Raw genomic sequence first — 16,046 nt, 5'->3', positions numbered from 1 at the left:
ATATATATATATATATATATATATATATATATAAGGACTGAGAGCCACCACCAAGAAACTAAATCTCAGCCATCCCATGGAAACCCTAGCAGAGCAACAATAAGCACAGCTGCCATTATCTTATATATATATAAGATAGTGGCAGTTGTGCTTATTATTGCTCTGTTAGGGTTTCCATGGGATGGCTGAGATTTAGTTTCTTGGTGGTGGCTCTCAGTCCTTCTTCTTCTCATTTTTTTCTTTTCTCCAAGTGCTTTTCTTCATTTGTCTTGCTAGTGGCTGTTGTTTTTCCCATTTTCTACTTTCCCGCACGACCTGCATTTCAAAAGTTTCTTGTTTCATTGATTTTTGCTTTTTGATGGCTGAGCCGAATACCTTGCATTTAGCCACAAACATCCAATGGAAAAAGGCTACCTTTGCTAATATTGTTGAGAAGGGCTTTGATACTATTAAAAAGTATGATGACCTGGTGTTTCCACGGACTTATCATGAGGGGGCTGACCCCATTATTAAGCCATTAAGTAGGAAAGGAGGGAAGATGGACATTTTTTATTCTGAGGAAGATCTTCAGGGGCTAACTGAGGTTTGCAAGTTCACTCTTATAAGAAAGTTTCAATAGGGGCATTGTAATATGGAAGCTATTCAAAAAATTTTTGATAGTATTAAACTTAATGGCGCATGGAGAGTGGGACTGTTAGATGGAAGGCATATATTAATTAATTTATCCAGGGAGGAAGACTATGCCCTTTTATTCTCTAAGCAGAGTTTGTAGATTGAAGGGATTACAATGAAGCTTTTAAAGTGGTCCCCAGATTTTGATCATAGCAAGTAACTTCCTATTATACCTATTTGGTTTAAACTACATGGGCTCAAGCTGCACTTCTTTAACCAGAAAGTCCTCTTCAACATTGGGCAAGCTTTGGGTAGGCCATTGAAGCTGGACGTTCCTACTTTTAATTTGTACAGACCTTATGTAGCTAGAATTCTGGTGGAAAGGGAGATTAACCTTCATGATGTAAAGGAAATTTGGCTAGGCACTGAGCACAATGGCTATTGGCAGAAGATCATAGCTGAACAGAGACCTTAATATTGTCACCACTGGAAAATGTTTGGGCAAGTTGATGTTAAATGCTTCAGGTTACATCCCCATCTCAGGAATAAGGTAGATAGCACTCCTTTGGCCCCTACTGCAGAAGCTGTACAGAACTCCCCTGAGCAGGTTCAGGAAGTTCAGACTGGTGGTTTGGTGGTTGAGGATCCCAATGCTACCCATCATATACACATTGTTAAGGATTCTCTGGGCAAGCCTCGACTCAACAATGAGGTAGGCCCTTCTAGGGCTAACCCAGTTTTTCAAAAACCTAACTGTGAGCTGGTTACTGGAAGGATTTTTGAAGTTAGGGAAAATGAATCCCTTTCTTCAGGGTTGCAAGTCTCTAATGCTCATCAGGATCTTAGAGGTTTGGATCAAATGGGTCATCCTGTAGATGACAACTTAGTCATACAACTGAATTATGCCATGGAAGACGAATGACAATTTTAAAAATCTAGAAAAAAGAAGAAGGGAGTCTTGGAAATGAAAAATTTACAGGAAGGTGCTTTTTCCTTCAAGGAAAGACACTCTCATCAAGGAAGGAAGGCGGCTATGGCAAGAACTAAAAGGAGGGGGAAATCCATCTCCCTTGGATGATGAACTTTCTTTGTTGGAATGTTAGGGGATTGATACATCCTAAGCCCCTTAAAAAATCCTTGCTTTTAATAGGATGTATAAATTATGGATCTTGGTTATCTTAGAGCCCATGGTTTCCAAAAACTCTCATAAAATTCATAAGAACTTTCCTTGTTTTACCAAACTTTCAAATCTTAATAACAAAATATGGTTGCTTTGCAGAAAGCAGGTTCTTTGTAATATATTATGGGATCATCCACAATTTCTCCACCTTCAATTCAACAATGGTGGCCTGGATGGCTTGGCCACCTTCATCTATGCTGGGAGTTCAACTGTTGCAAGAAGGGAGTTATGGGGCAGCCTTCAAACTATTAGTAGATCTTGCAACTCTATTTAGATGGTTGGTAGAGATTTCAACTGTATTTCTGCACCTTCTATTAACTTGGAGGAAGGACTCCAAATGTTAATCAAATCAACCTTTTTAATGACAATATCAGTTTGATTGGTTTATATGACCTGGGCTTCAATGGTCCTAGGTTCACTTAGAGAAGAGGCTCTCTTTAGGAAAGGTTGGATAGAATATTAGTCAACTCCTTATGGATGAATGAACTCTTACACACTTCTATTCAACAACTTAGCATGACAGGCTCAGATCATAGGCCTCTACTCATTTTCATTTCTACCTCTCCTACAAAACACAAGTCAAACTTTAGATATCTTAATATGTGGTTATCCCACCATGACTTTTTTAACCAAGTGCCCCAGGTGTGGAAGGACTGTAACCATCGAAACCCCTTGATTAAATTGTGGTTACTTCACAAAAATCTTGGCAAACATCTTACCGCTTGGAATTGTTTTATGGTGGGAGATGTCAATTTGAAAATCCAAGAGGCTGAAAGAATATTGCTTATTTGGAGGCAAGATTGGAATCTAATCCTGATCTGGAAGCTGAACTATTTGGTGGCTAATGAAATTTTGATGAAAGAAATTTTGATGCAGGAGGAACTCTATGCTCAAAAGGCTGCTAAGACCAAATTTTGTGAGGCGGACAGGTTCTCAAAATATTTCCACGCTTGTGTTAATTATAGGAGGAAATGTAACACTATCCATAAAATTCAGGATCCTTGGGGTTTAGCTTTGTTCTACTGATTCAATTGCATCAAGTGCTATCAATTTTTTTCAAAACCTCTTTACCCAACCTCCATGCACTAGATCCCCAATTCAAAAGGAACTTTTTAGTCATCACAAGGATTATACAAGAGACCTTGATCTTGCTTCAATACCTAATAAGGAGGAAGTTTGGGCTTCTTTAGCTTCTATTGATAGTTCCAAAGTTGCTGGTCCTGATGGATTTTCTACAGATTTCTACAAAAAGGCCTGAAGACCATCAAAATTGAAGCTGTTCAAAGCTTCTTTAGGGGTATGGATCTCCCAAACTATTTTAAATGCTCCACAATTACTTTAATACACAAAAACACATTTAAACAAAATTGGGACCACTTTAGCCTATCAGCCTTACTAATGTACTATCCAAGAACATTAGTAAAGTGATCTCTAATAGAATTTAACCCCAGCTACCTCATTTCATATGTGAAAACCAATCAACATTCATTAAAGGGAGAAGCATTGTGGAGAATGTTCTTTTGGCTCAAGAATTGGCCTTGGATTTGGATAAACAGTGCAGAGGTGGCAAAGTCATATTCAAACTTAATATCAAGAAAGCTTATGATACTATCCATTGGGGCTTTATTGAGGAGGGATTAGCAGTTAGAGGTTTTTCTGCTTCCTTCATGTCTTTGATTAACATGTTCTTATCTAATAACTATCATTCCATTTTCATTAATGACATGTCATATGGCTTCTTCAATGCTTTTAGAAGTATCAAGCAAGGTGATTCCTTATCCCCCACTATTTTTATTCTTGCTTTTGATTATTTATATAGGCTTCTTAATCAGCTATTGGCCAATTCTCCCCATACTTTATACAACCACAAATCCAACATAGTTGTTAACCATCTAGCCTTTGTTGATGATGTCATTGTATTTGCAAAGCTACCAAGCCAATTGTTAGATTATTTGTTCAATGTTTGGAAAAGTTTCAATCTAGCTCTGAATTACAGTTCAATGCCCAGAAATGTCAGATTGTCATCAGTCAAAGGGTTAAGATAGATATCAAACACTAGATCACTGATCTGACAGGCTTTAGCACTAGCTACCTTCCTTTAAAATATTTTGGTGCTTCTTGTTGAAATGAAGTACTAGACAAATCCAGTTTAATGAAATTGTTATCAAAATACAGGCAGGAAATGCTTAGCTGTTGGTTTGACTCTTTCCTTTCTAATGGTGGAAGGGTCACACTTCTTAAAAGTGTTTTGGCTTCCCTCCATTTCTATTTATCCCAGGTATTTGTCATGAAAAAAATCTATCTTGAATACTAATGAAAGAACATTTAATCATTTCCTTTGGGTTGTACAAAGGAAACAAGTGCACTAGGTAATATTGCAGAAGATCTGTAAAAGTACTAGAGCTGGGGGCCTGGGTTTCAAAAGCTTTCAACAAGTCACACAAGATAATTTTTGCAAACTGTGGATTATGTTCAGAGCACAAAACTCTCTATGGGCCAAATTTATGAAAGGTAAATACTGCAAGGATCTACATCCCTCCATAGTTTCCAGGAAATTGGGAGATTCAAGAACCTAGGTTAATATGCTGAAAGTCAGATCTAAGGCTAAAAATCTATTCATATTGGAATTGGAGTAGGGCAGGATAAATTTTTAGCTTGACAATTAGACTGGGGAAGGAAAATTTATATCACATTCCCTTCAATCTGTTGATTTCTCTACACAAGTAGCTAATCTTTGGACAGATCCTAATTGGAATCTGCAGGTTCTTAATAATATTCTAGACACTATTCAAATCTATAAAGTTATGAGGATCTCTCTGGATTCTTCCAAGAAAGATAAACTATTAGTTAAAAAAGGTTTATCCTAGACCCTTTCTGCTGCTATTTCCAAAGCTTGTTTCCCTCAGCAGGAGGTTCTTTGGGGAACTATGGTTTAGAGCAAATTCTTGTCCCCCTCTATGTCTTTCTTTTGTTGGAGACTCCCACATAGGTTGCTTCCCATTGATGAAATTGAAAATGAAGGGTCTGAGGGATCCTTCTAGGTGTGCTTTATGCAGAACTGAGGAGGAATATATACAACACCTATTCTTTAATTGTACTTTCAGTCAGCAAGTATGGAACACTTTGAAGCCCAATCTGACTCAACACCATTATGCTTTCCTGGTTTGATTTTTTTCAAAGCTGGCAGGATTGGCTTTCTCAATCCCTACTTCCTGTATCTTATATTACTGCTTGGTTTGTTTGGATGGCAAGAAACCAGATTAAGTCTGAAGAGGCTAACTTGGAAGTTGCTACTATAGCTACTAACTACTTTAGTTATCTACAGAAACTATCAAGTCATAAGAAGCTACCCAACATTCTCTGCCAGTCTATCTATATTATACCAAAGATTATCTCTTATACTCTAATTTTTTAGAAGCCCCCTCCTACTGGGTGGGTTAAATTTAACACTGATGACAGTTTTTCTGCCCCACATGCTGGTTTGGGTGGTATTTTTATAGATGATATGGGCAATTGCTTGATTCATTTCCACTCTCCAACCTGGGCTGAAGATTCTCTGGATGTTGAAACCCATGCTTTTTTCTGGGCCATCTTAATTTCTCAGAAGTGTGGATTTGGTCAAGTTCTTATTTAATCTGATTCCAAGACCCTTATTAACATTTTAAAGGGGAGGATGTCAACTCCTTGGAATCTGCAATATTGGTGTGAAAGTATTCAAAGAATGAGTTTGGGGCTAAGGCATCTATAGTCTCATACTTATAGAGAGGGTAACATACCAGCTAATTGGCTTGCTAAGCTTGGACTCCATTCTGAGGAAACACTGATTAGTAAATGTCCCCCTCCCCCTTTTTCTTTTCTTTTGAAGGATGATCTTTTGGGTCTCTCTTTTGTTAGAGTTTTTGTTTAGCTGAGGTGTTTTAAGAAGTTTTTTCGTCCCAGTTTTGTAACCCTTTTGGCTCTAATGAATTAGGAGCTATTTTAGCTCCTTTATAGAATATATATATTTCTATATTGGTAGAACGAGCATTATTTGGCTCCCTACATGTTAAGCAGTGAAATACAGTGCAATGGACTCAAAAAGGAGAGGTCCCCAGTATAGAAACCGAAATACAAGGTACATGTTAAGCAGTGAAAAATAGTACAATGTACTAAAAAAGGAAAGGCCCCCAGTCTAGAAACCATAAAACAAAGCACATAAAGAGGGTGACCTGACCACAGAAAATATAGCTTGACAGGGAAAGGAATATATATATATATATGAAAGCAAAGACAAGGATTCCACATGGCACCTAAAGATACAAAATCATGCACTAGTTATAATTCTCAAGTATGGGATCTGCGTTGTATGACCTTTAAGCAGGCAAACAAGGCATGCAGGGGGTTTATTGGATATAATGATTTTCTGTGAAGCAGCTCCCTCCATGGCCAGGAAGTTGGCAGGTCTGTTTCCCTCTCTGAAGATAAAAGAGAATTCCACCTTTGTCTCTTTACACAACTATTTTAGCTTGATTAGCCACTGTTGGATGTGCCATGGGGAGACTGCCCTTTCAGTCATATATTCCACCATTTGGGAGGAAACCATTTTAGCAATTAACTGTTTCCACCTATTCATTACAGAAATTTTGATAGCCCAATAAAGTACCAATAACTGTAGGTGCTTCAAAACTGAGAAAACATTTATGGTCTCTAAGAACTCCACCAATGCCTGCCTTGTTGGTGGAGAAGCTGTCATCTATGTTTACCTTGATGAAGGGGTGTTTTGGCTTCTCCCAAATCACCTTAATGATCTTGTAGCTTCTCTGCTCCTCAGTTCTACTGATATGCAAGATGTTATGTAGGTTTTTCCATTTTATCAATATCTTAATGTAAGCCAGACAATTTAACACTGCCTTGCTAGTGTTTACCTCCATATTCTCATGTTTACTCTGATTTCTGGCAGCCATATGAACCAAGCAATGTTAAGAGGGATGGAACTTAAATTTATCTTATTCCATTCTTTCATGCTCTCTTCAAGGGTCCTCCAACCTAAATTTATTGTGTTGACATGAAATTGGGGTTGCAGTGAACTCCAAGCCTTTCTAGAAAACTACAGTTGAAGAACAAGTGGTTTAGAGATTCCATATCATTTCTGCATATTAGACACATAAAAGGACCTTTCGGCCCTTTTAATTTCAATATGTCATCAGTAGGTATTAAATTATTCATAAATCTCCAAGCAAAAAGGACATGGATTGGGTTAAGTATTTGTTCCACAACAAATCACTTCCAGGCCTAGCGTCCCACTGGTAAAGCTTTTTATAAATGGCTTTGGCTATGCTTTGATTTGAATTGGAGATGATGGCCACCTTATCTCTTTTTGACCCATCAAATTATACAGTGGTAACTAAACCCACAGAGTTTTCCTTCACGTGGTTCTGCAGAATCTCTACAGACCAAGTCTTTTCATTCCAGCAATCCTTAACCAGTAAGTTACATTTCTGACTTTCTGATCTGAATTTTTTATTATGATAGATTGTGTAAAATTTAATTAAATATAATCAATTAATATTCGAATTCTATGCAAGTATACATATTGTTATCAAGTAATAATAAACTTTCTATTTAAGCCCCAAATATCAATCCTACGGGAAGGTTTAAATTGAAAATGACAAATTTGCTAGGAAATTCATAGAAAGTCAATTGAAATGACTGTCACAAATTTCAATTGTTGAGATGTAATCAAAATTAAATTTCTAAACTATTATCAAATCAAATATGCAAAATTTAAAACAGTAAATACTAATCTATTAATTATGTTTATGTAATGGAGATTCTTATGTGAAAAAGCATCCTTCCCACTTCAATGAGACTATGGTAAAATGAGATGAGATAAATGTTCATAATATGTATTGTGCCAAATATGAGCAATTTTAATTCTCTACCCTGATACAGTGCATAGAAAATCATTAGCTAATCTCAGTGTTTAGTCCCTAAATCCGTGGCTAGGCTAGGAGAATACCAGCTTCCTCTCTAGAGCTCCCACTTCCCTTCACTTGAAGGCTAGCTCTCGTTTCAGTTTTTAAACACTAAGACTGAATTAAATATTTTAGTCTGTCACCCTAAAGGTTCTCCAATTCTACACCCAACAAAGAATATTTCCCTATTTGCTTGCACTTAATTCCCTAAATGATGTTCTCCTTCATGGAATTAAATGTGATCCTTACTCTGCTGTAGAACTCATACTCTATTTCCCGGATCATATGTTTCACAACACACTTTAACAATTCAATTGGCCAAATCAAAAAGTAAATTAAGTTCGGAGCTAAAAAATCATCACAATTTATTTTATAATTTAATATTGGCACAGGTATATTGTCTCTTCATTTCACCACATCTCAGAGTAAGGAGAAAGATAGAGGGAACTACTCAGACTTCATGAGAAAGGAATAACAAAACATAAATTTCATATATAAAAGAAAGTTCATACATCACTGATAAACAAACAATACTTATCTGAAAACTCTTTCTCAAAGCAAATCCTTTTTAGCCTTTCCTTAGAAATGTTGGAAGAAGATATCTCTCACTTTTCTCCTTCTCCTTCATACTAAATCTCACCACAAAAACTCTAAACTATGAAAATAAAATCACTAATTGACTCTAATATGGAAGTGGAATGGAATGATGTGGTGCGAAAAATGAAAGTAGAGGAGTGAAAAACGTAGAGAAGCGTTTTTTCTGAAGAAATTCAACCCCAAATAAAGCCCAAGGTCGGTTCTCCAAGAGGTGCCTCCAAAAAATCTTCAAAAAATTTGTCCAAATACATAAAACCTTCTAGAAACGGGATCTGTACCGCCTTTGGAGCCATCAGCACTGAGTAAAAAATCTCCGCATTAATTTGTTCTACGTTGTTGACGCTGCCCTCGGCACTGCCGGAGCGGAGCATTTCTTCAAAAACGTCATTTTGACTCAAAATTTCATACTTTTTTGCTTTTCTTTTGTTTTAAGCCCTAAAAACCAACAACCTGCAAGAAAACATCAAAATACCTTCCATTAAAGTGCAATATCATCAAAAATAGGTATAAAATATGGGTCTAAAAATGGATATATTTTTGGTGTATCAAAATCTCCCAAACTTACATATTACTTGTCCTCAAGTAACTCCTTTAGTACATAAAAAAAATAAATATGACTTATGATAAAGACCTTAATTTTAGACTTCCATAATTTAGTTTTCCAAATATAATTGTATAACTTAAGAAAAATTCAAGACAACTCCAGTTAATATTAAAGGTGTAAAGATATTTAATAATTAAGTCTAATGTTTATGATCCTCTATTTCTTTCAAGAAAAATTGCAATTTACTATATTAAAGTCACTTAGCAAATTCATATGAAAAAGAACTTCATAAAACTTTATTAATAATTAGGTTAACATTCAAATAAAAAGTTTAGAAAATGTGTTCAATTATTTTTCCTTAGGTTGATTTAAGTGAAGCCAACTTTAATTAGGCATCTTCTCAAGCTTCTCCCCATATATATTTTTTTCTTTTACTTTTTCTCAAGGCTCTCCCCATATATATATATATATATATATATATATATATATATTCTTTTTCTTTTCTTTGCAGGATCATTTTTAATCACCTTTTTCTTTTCTTTTCTTTTTTTTATATGTCAGGATTATTATATTTGGATAGCCTTTAATGATTTTGAACTTCACTATCCTCTTCTTAATGTTAAAAACTTTTTACATTTCTTCACTGAACAAATTTATATTAACTTAAAGATTTCATAAAGTTTAATTCTTTTCTTCTTACATGAATCTTTTAAGATTTTTAATACTTCAAGAATACAAATTTCCTTTACTAAAAATAGAAAAACATAATCTTATTCTCTTTTACCAAATATCTTAACCACTAGAATTAACCTTTATTATTGAAAATTTTTACTTAACATTTACTATATATTTAGAAACATAAATATAACTATCCAAAGTTAACCTCTAATACCAAAGGTCATATTAAATTTGAAATTTTGAAAATATAATTAAGTGAGGACAAATAAAATTGAGACCTTTCTCTGTTTCTAAAAATGATTTTTCTTCTTCCTCCCCCCAAACTTAAGTTCTTAAAAGATTTTTACATGAAGAGCTTTAAAAATGAAGGGTAAAAGAAAGCATTAAATACATTAAAAAAAATTTATACCTGTTGGAGATTCTGATTTTTGAACATAAATTTTAAAAACACTGCAGGTGCTAAAATGAAAACTACAAGGCTAAAAACATTAAATTGAATATAATACATATAAAATTTGCTGAGAAAGAGCTAATCACAAAACACAACAAAGTGCTGAAAATAACAAAAGAACTAAAAAAAACTAAACTAAATTCTAAAAATGAAAACAATTTTCCACATTACATTTCACATAACATAACAAACAAAGTCTAAACAACATCAAAACACAAACAATAGAATCATACAGTACAAACACAAACAAACAAAATAGATCACCAGTCATCATCTTCCTCATCATCGACATCTAACTTCTGCTGCTGATCTGGAGTATAAGTAGGGTGAATAGGGAACTGAACTGTATGGTCACCCCTTAGGTATCTCACTAAGGCATCATCATAAGCAACATCAAACTTAAATTTTTGCTGAATCAAATCATCAGTTGAGCATTTTTGGTCTCTATATTTTGTATCCAATGATCCATCCTCAAAATATCTCTCTATTGTATCATCATCTGATCCAAAAGTTCTCTGTTGCTAGGGTCACTAGAAGAAGGTCCATGAGAGGTAGAAAGAATATCCCTAGAAGTAGAAGGAATATCTCTAGCCTTACTGCCAGATCTCCAGTATACATGAGATTCATATGTCTTGATGTTTGGAGGCCCAATAGGTCTCTGAGGCTCAATCATCTCCTCATCAGGTCTAAAATCAACTTCTGTCTGCTCACAAAGTGTGTAAATAAGAGCAGGGTGTGCCAATCCACCAGAAGTCTCTCCCAGAGCAATAGATCGAGTGTTCATATCAATAATATAACCCACATTTATGTCCATAACTTGCTGAATGCAGTAGTTTAGGATGGCTCTATCCTTGGTCACTTCACTATGATGATTTATTGGAATCATCCTCTCAGAAATAAAATAGTTTCAGGCTTTAGATACTGCATTTAAACTAGTATGGAGAAAGTTAACTTTAACTCCATTTTTTATTTTCCAAGCCCCTTTCTCATTAGTCAGAAAAGAAATAAATTCATCGAAAGCCTGATCTGTAACAGAAAAAGAATGATACTGACATCTATACACATCTTCTACAGAATAAAACTCATTTATTTTCTTTGGAGTAAATTCTACTCTTTTTCCACAAACAAATACATAATCATCTGAAGCTTTAGGAAGGTTAGCATAAAATTCCATTACAATCCCAGCTATCGCATTGACAGTAAAATTACAGAAGTTTTTCCATTGCGGAGTAATAATCAAACATTCAACTTCTCCTCCTGGACTTTTAAAACCTTGATCCTGAATTACTTTCTTATTTTTCACAAATGCTATGGAATTGAGCACTGGCTCTAAAGCTAACAAATCGCTGCTCGTCATATTCTACTTTCCTTTTGCTTGATCTAGGTGCCATAGGAAATCTAGAAAATTTTGAAAAATATGAATAAATTATAAAATACCAAAAATTAAAATGTAAAACATTTTAAACTTCAAATCACTATATAAGAGTTCATCACCAAAGAATTTTCTCAAAAAAATTTCTCAAAAAAATTTTCATATTTTCGGATCCATGCAATGTGAGATAAATCCTTGGTGAAAATAAAAAATTTTTGGTTTAAAGTGTAGCTCTTACCTAGAGAATATGAAATTCGAAGTCTTTTAGCCTCTAAATTGCTTCAAATCCGACCACAATCAAACCCTAGCTGCCCAAACCAAAGTTTGAAGATGACTTAAGCATAAAAATGGTGGCCACAGTAAAAATTACGAATTTTTAAGGGTTAAAATCTGCTGTCAGGTGGAAGGCGCTGTCGGCGCTGAAGGCCCGAAAATTTTATATTTTGATTTTTTTTTAATTTTCAATTTCCTAGCGACTTACTCCAAAATTTTTAGTATTTTAAACACAATTTTTTATCTAATAATAATTCACAAAATATAACATTTCACTAACACGAATTTTCACAAACAACAACAAACAAACTTTTATATATGAAAGTACATTTTTTACAAACACAATTTTTTTAATTACACAATCACACATATTAAACAAACTAATTATAAATCAGCGTCGCAATCAAGCCACAACACTAAAAACTGTCACAAAATTATACACACAATCAAAGTTTAGAATTGTAAATAAAAAAGCATAAAAAAAAAAAAAACAAACCAAACCAAATTAAATCCACACAATTACACTAAATATATATATATAATGTTCTAAAATAGATAGAGAATTTAAAGTCTTGAATTATTACGCCTCTTCTTCAGTGCTTTCTCCTCTGATACCTCCCATAGATTGATAATGAACATATAAGTTGTTAAAGGATCTGTATGAGAATTGATCTGTCGAATTTTCTTCGATCCACCCTTTTTCTTTAAACACCCGAACTAATCCTGCTTCAAAAGTTCCAGTGTGATCAAAATTTTCTTTCATTCTCCAATCTAGGTGATCAAAAAGGAATTTAAGATCTCTTACTGCATTCATAATACTTTGAAGTTCCCTTTCAATTTTCTTCAATTTTTATTCCAAAGCAAGCGAACTTCCAACTGTTGGTGGTATTAATGGAGTTGAAGCACGTGAAGATTGATCTATGATGGCTTCTAATACTTCATTTCCATTTCCACAATAACTCTCATCTATAGGATTCATGGGCTCCCAAGGTAATAAAGTATTTTCCCAACTTTCATATGGAACTTGGGCTTGACTGCAAATCAAAAAGATGGAAGATGGATGCCAAAGTCCATAGATTGGTCCATTAGTTAGGATACCCATAATAGATTTAAATATAATAGACCCTATATCAATGAGTTTTTTCATTTGAATGCAGTAATTTAAAATATCACATTCTTTGATAACTCTACTAATTTTCATAATAGGGAGTAATTTGCAGCAATAAAGAAATGCCATTGCTTTGAAATTGGATTAAGTAATGAAGTGGAGAAACTAACATATCCTTCATCTCGTATCTCCCACATATCACTTTCATCCTTTAGAAGATTATACATGTCTTGCATTAAATCTCGTGTAGAAATGAAATTTGTATAATGACATATTGGAATCTTGTCTATCATATACAATTCATTAATCCTTGTAGGAGTAAATGGTACAGCCTTACCTCATACGAAGACAACACCTTGAGTAATTCCATGTAAGTTTGCATAAAAATCTTTCACCACAGGTACGAAAACCACAAACGTAGTGTAACACAGAACTTCCCAACACCTTTTTAGAATGCTTTTATCAATCGGACCAGTAGGATTGATCACTCCATGATTAACAAATCCTCTTTCCTTAATCAATTTCCTTTTTGTAATAACTTTATCGTATAATTGTTGTGTATCAAAACTAATAAACTTTCTTTTGTTGAAAACTCCATACCGCAAAGTATTTCTGAAATTGGAAGCCATGGAATCCGAAAATAGTAAGTTACTAGGTGTCCAAGGATGTTTCTAGGCCTTTTTAAACTCATCCCGATGGTTATTATGAAGTAAAGTCACGCCAAAACCCGCCGAAAGTTGTCTAAAACCATCCGACTGTACTCGGCACCGTCGGCGCTCCCTATTGGTGCTGCCGGTGCTGATGTCCGTTATCTAGGGCGTCGTCGGCGCTAGTGGCCAAAATTGCGATTTTCATTTTCTTATTCAATTTGATTCTAAATTTTCCTCCAATACCAATATTTGACTTAATTTATAATAAATTCAATTGTGTAAGAATATTATCTACTATAATATAAGACAGTTAACAAACTAATTAGTAATACATAGCAATATACGTATGGGTTGCCTCCCACAAAGCGTTTGATTTAACGTGATATGCCCGACATACCATTTGCTTAGTTGGGTTGACTTAACATTAAAACTTCTTTAAATTGAGGTATGTGCCATTCATAATAATGTTTCAAACGATGCCATTAACTTTAAATATCTTTCCAGTGTTTGGATCTTTAATAACAACAGTTCCATAATGATAGACTTTAATCACTTTAAATGGTCCTAACTATCTGAATTTTAGTTTTTCTGGAAACAATCTCAATCTTGTATTATATAGTAGAACTTCTTGACAAGGTTCAAATTTCTTCTTAACAATCTTCTGATCATGCCATATTTTCATTTTCTCTTTATAGATTTTTGCATTATCATATGCTTCATTTTTAATCTCCTCAAGTTTATTGAGTTGCAAACAAATTTTCTCACCAGCATCCTTTAAATTAAAATTAAATTCTTTAATAGCCCAAAATGCTTTATGTTTCAATTCTACTAGTAAATGACATGTTATTTCAAAAATTAATCTATATGGGGACATTCTTATAAGAGTTTTATAAGCAATTCTGTATGCCCATATAAGCAATATAAGCAATTCTGTATGCCCATAATGTAGTATCTAGTCTAGCAGTCCAATACAATTTATAAGGATTTACAGCTTTTTCTAAAATGCGTTTAACTTCACGATTTGATATGTCTGCTAGACCATTAGTTTGAAGATGATAAGCAATATAGAATATATGCATTATAACATATTTCTTGATTAATTTTCGATTCTCTTATTCCTGAAATGAGATCCTCCATCAGTAATAATTACTCTCGACATTCCATATCTTGTAGAAATCTTTTTAATTAAAAATTTAGAAACACTCACATCTAGGAACAACAATAGCTTTAATCCACTTAGACATATAATCAACAACAAGTAATATATATAAATTTCCAAATGAAGGCATAAATGGTCCCATAAAGTCTAATCCCAACACATTTTTAATGTGTAATTTAGAGGCATTTCATCTCTTCTGAAAATATTTCCTACTCATTGACATCTATCACATATTTTAATATATTCATTAACATCTCTAAAAATAGTAGGCCAATAAAATCCAGCTTGCAAAATTTTATATGCAGTTCTATTTATTCCAAAATGTCCTCCAAATTCAGAATCATGGCATCTTTCAATTATCTGTTGAGTTTCTTCATAATGCACATATCTTCTAATAATTACATATTTACATTGTTTATATAAATATGGGTCATTCCAAAAATAGTCTTTCGAATCATAGATAAATTTCTTTAATTGTGGATTCTTGATATCAGGTGGTAGAATGTCACTTACAATATAGTTTATTATATCAACATACAACGGTACATCCATTTCATCTTAAGATATATAATGAATATTTTAAATATAATATGGGATAATTAAATAAAATTAATATTATCATTTGCAAAATTAGTTAATATTTATATTTTTATTTAAGACAAATGATTAGCTATTTGATTATCATTTCCCATTCAATCAATCACGAAAAAAATGATAAAATCAAACTCTTGCAATAGAAGTATCCATCTAATTAATCTTGGTTTAACATCCTTTTTTTGCATCAAGTATTTAATAACAGAATGATCTATATGCACTATACATTTAGTTCCAATTAAATAATATCTAAATTTATCAAAGGCATAAACAATAACTAATAACTCTCTTTCAGTAGTAATATAATTAATTTGAACATTATTTAGAGTTTTACTAGCATAATATATAACTTTAAAACTTTGTCGTGCCTTTGTCCTAATACAGCCTCAATAACATAATCACTAGCATCACACATTATTTCAATTTGTTTCTCCCAGTCAGGTGGTACTATTATAGGTTCAGTGATTAATTTTTTCTTTAATAATTCAAATGTTGATATGCATTCCTCATTAAAATCAAATTTTGTATCTTTTTTTAGAAGCTGTCATAGGAGTTTAGTTATTTTTGAAAAAAATTTTATGTAGCACCTGTAAAAACTAGCATGTCCTCGAAAACTTCTCACTCCTTTAACATTATTAAGAGGTGGTAATTTTTCTATAACTTGGATTTTTTTAGGATCTGTTTCCATGCCTTTTTAAAAAATTTTATGCCCAAGAACAATACGTCCTGCAACCATAAATTGACATTTTTCTCAATTTAAGACTAGGTTAATTTTTTCACATATCTCTAGAAATTTTTTTAAATTTTTAAGACATAACTCAAACGAAGTCCCAAATACAAAAAAATCATCCATAAACACTTCCATCCATAAACA

The sequence above is a fragment of the Phalaenopsis equestris genome, unplaced genomic scaffold (genome assembly GCF_001263595.1).
Source record: "Phalaenopsis equestris unplaced genomic scaffold, ASM126359v1 Scaffold000105, whole genome shotgun sequence".
NCBI lineage: Eukaryota > Viridiplantae > Streptophyta > Magnoliopsida > Asparagales > Orchidaceae > Phalaenopsis > Phalaenopsis equestris.
Note: the sequence above shows the minus strand (reverse complement) of the source record.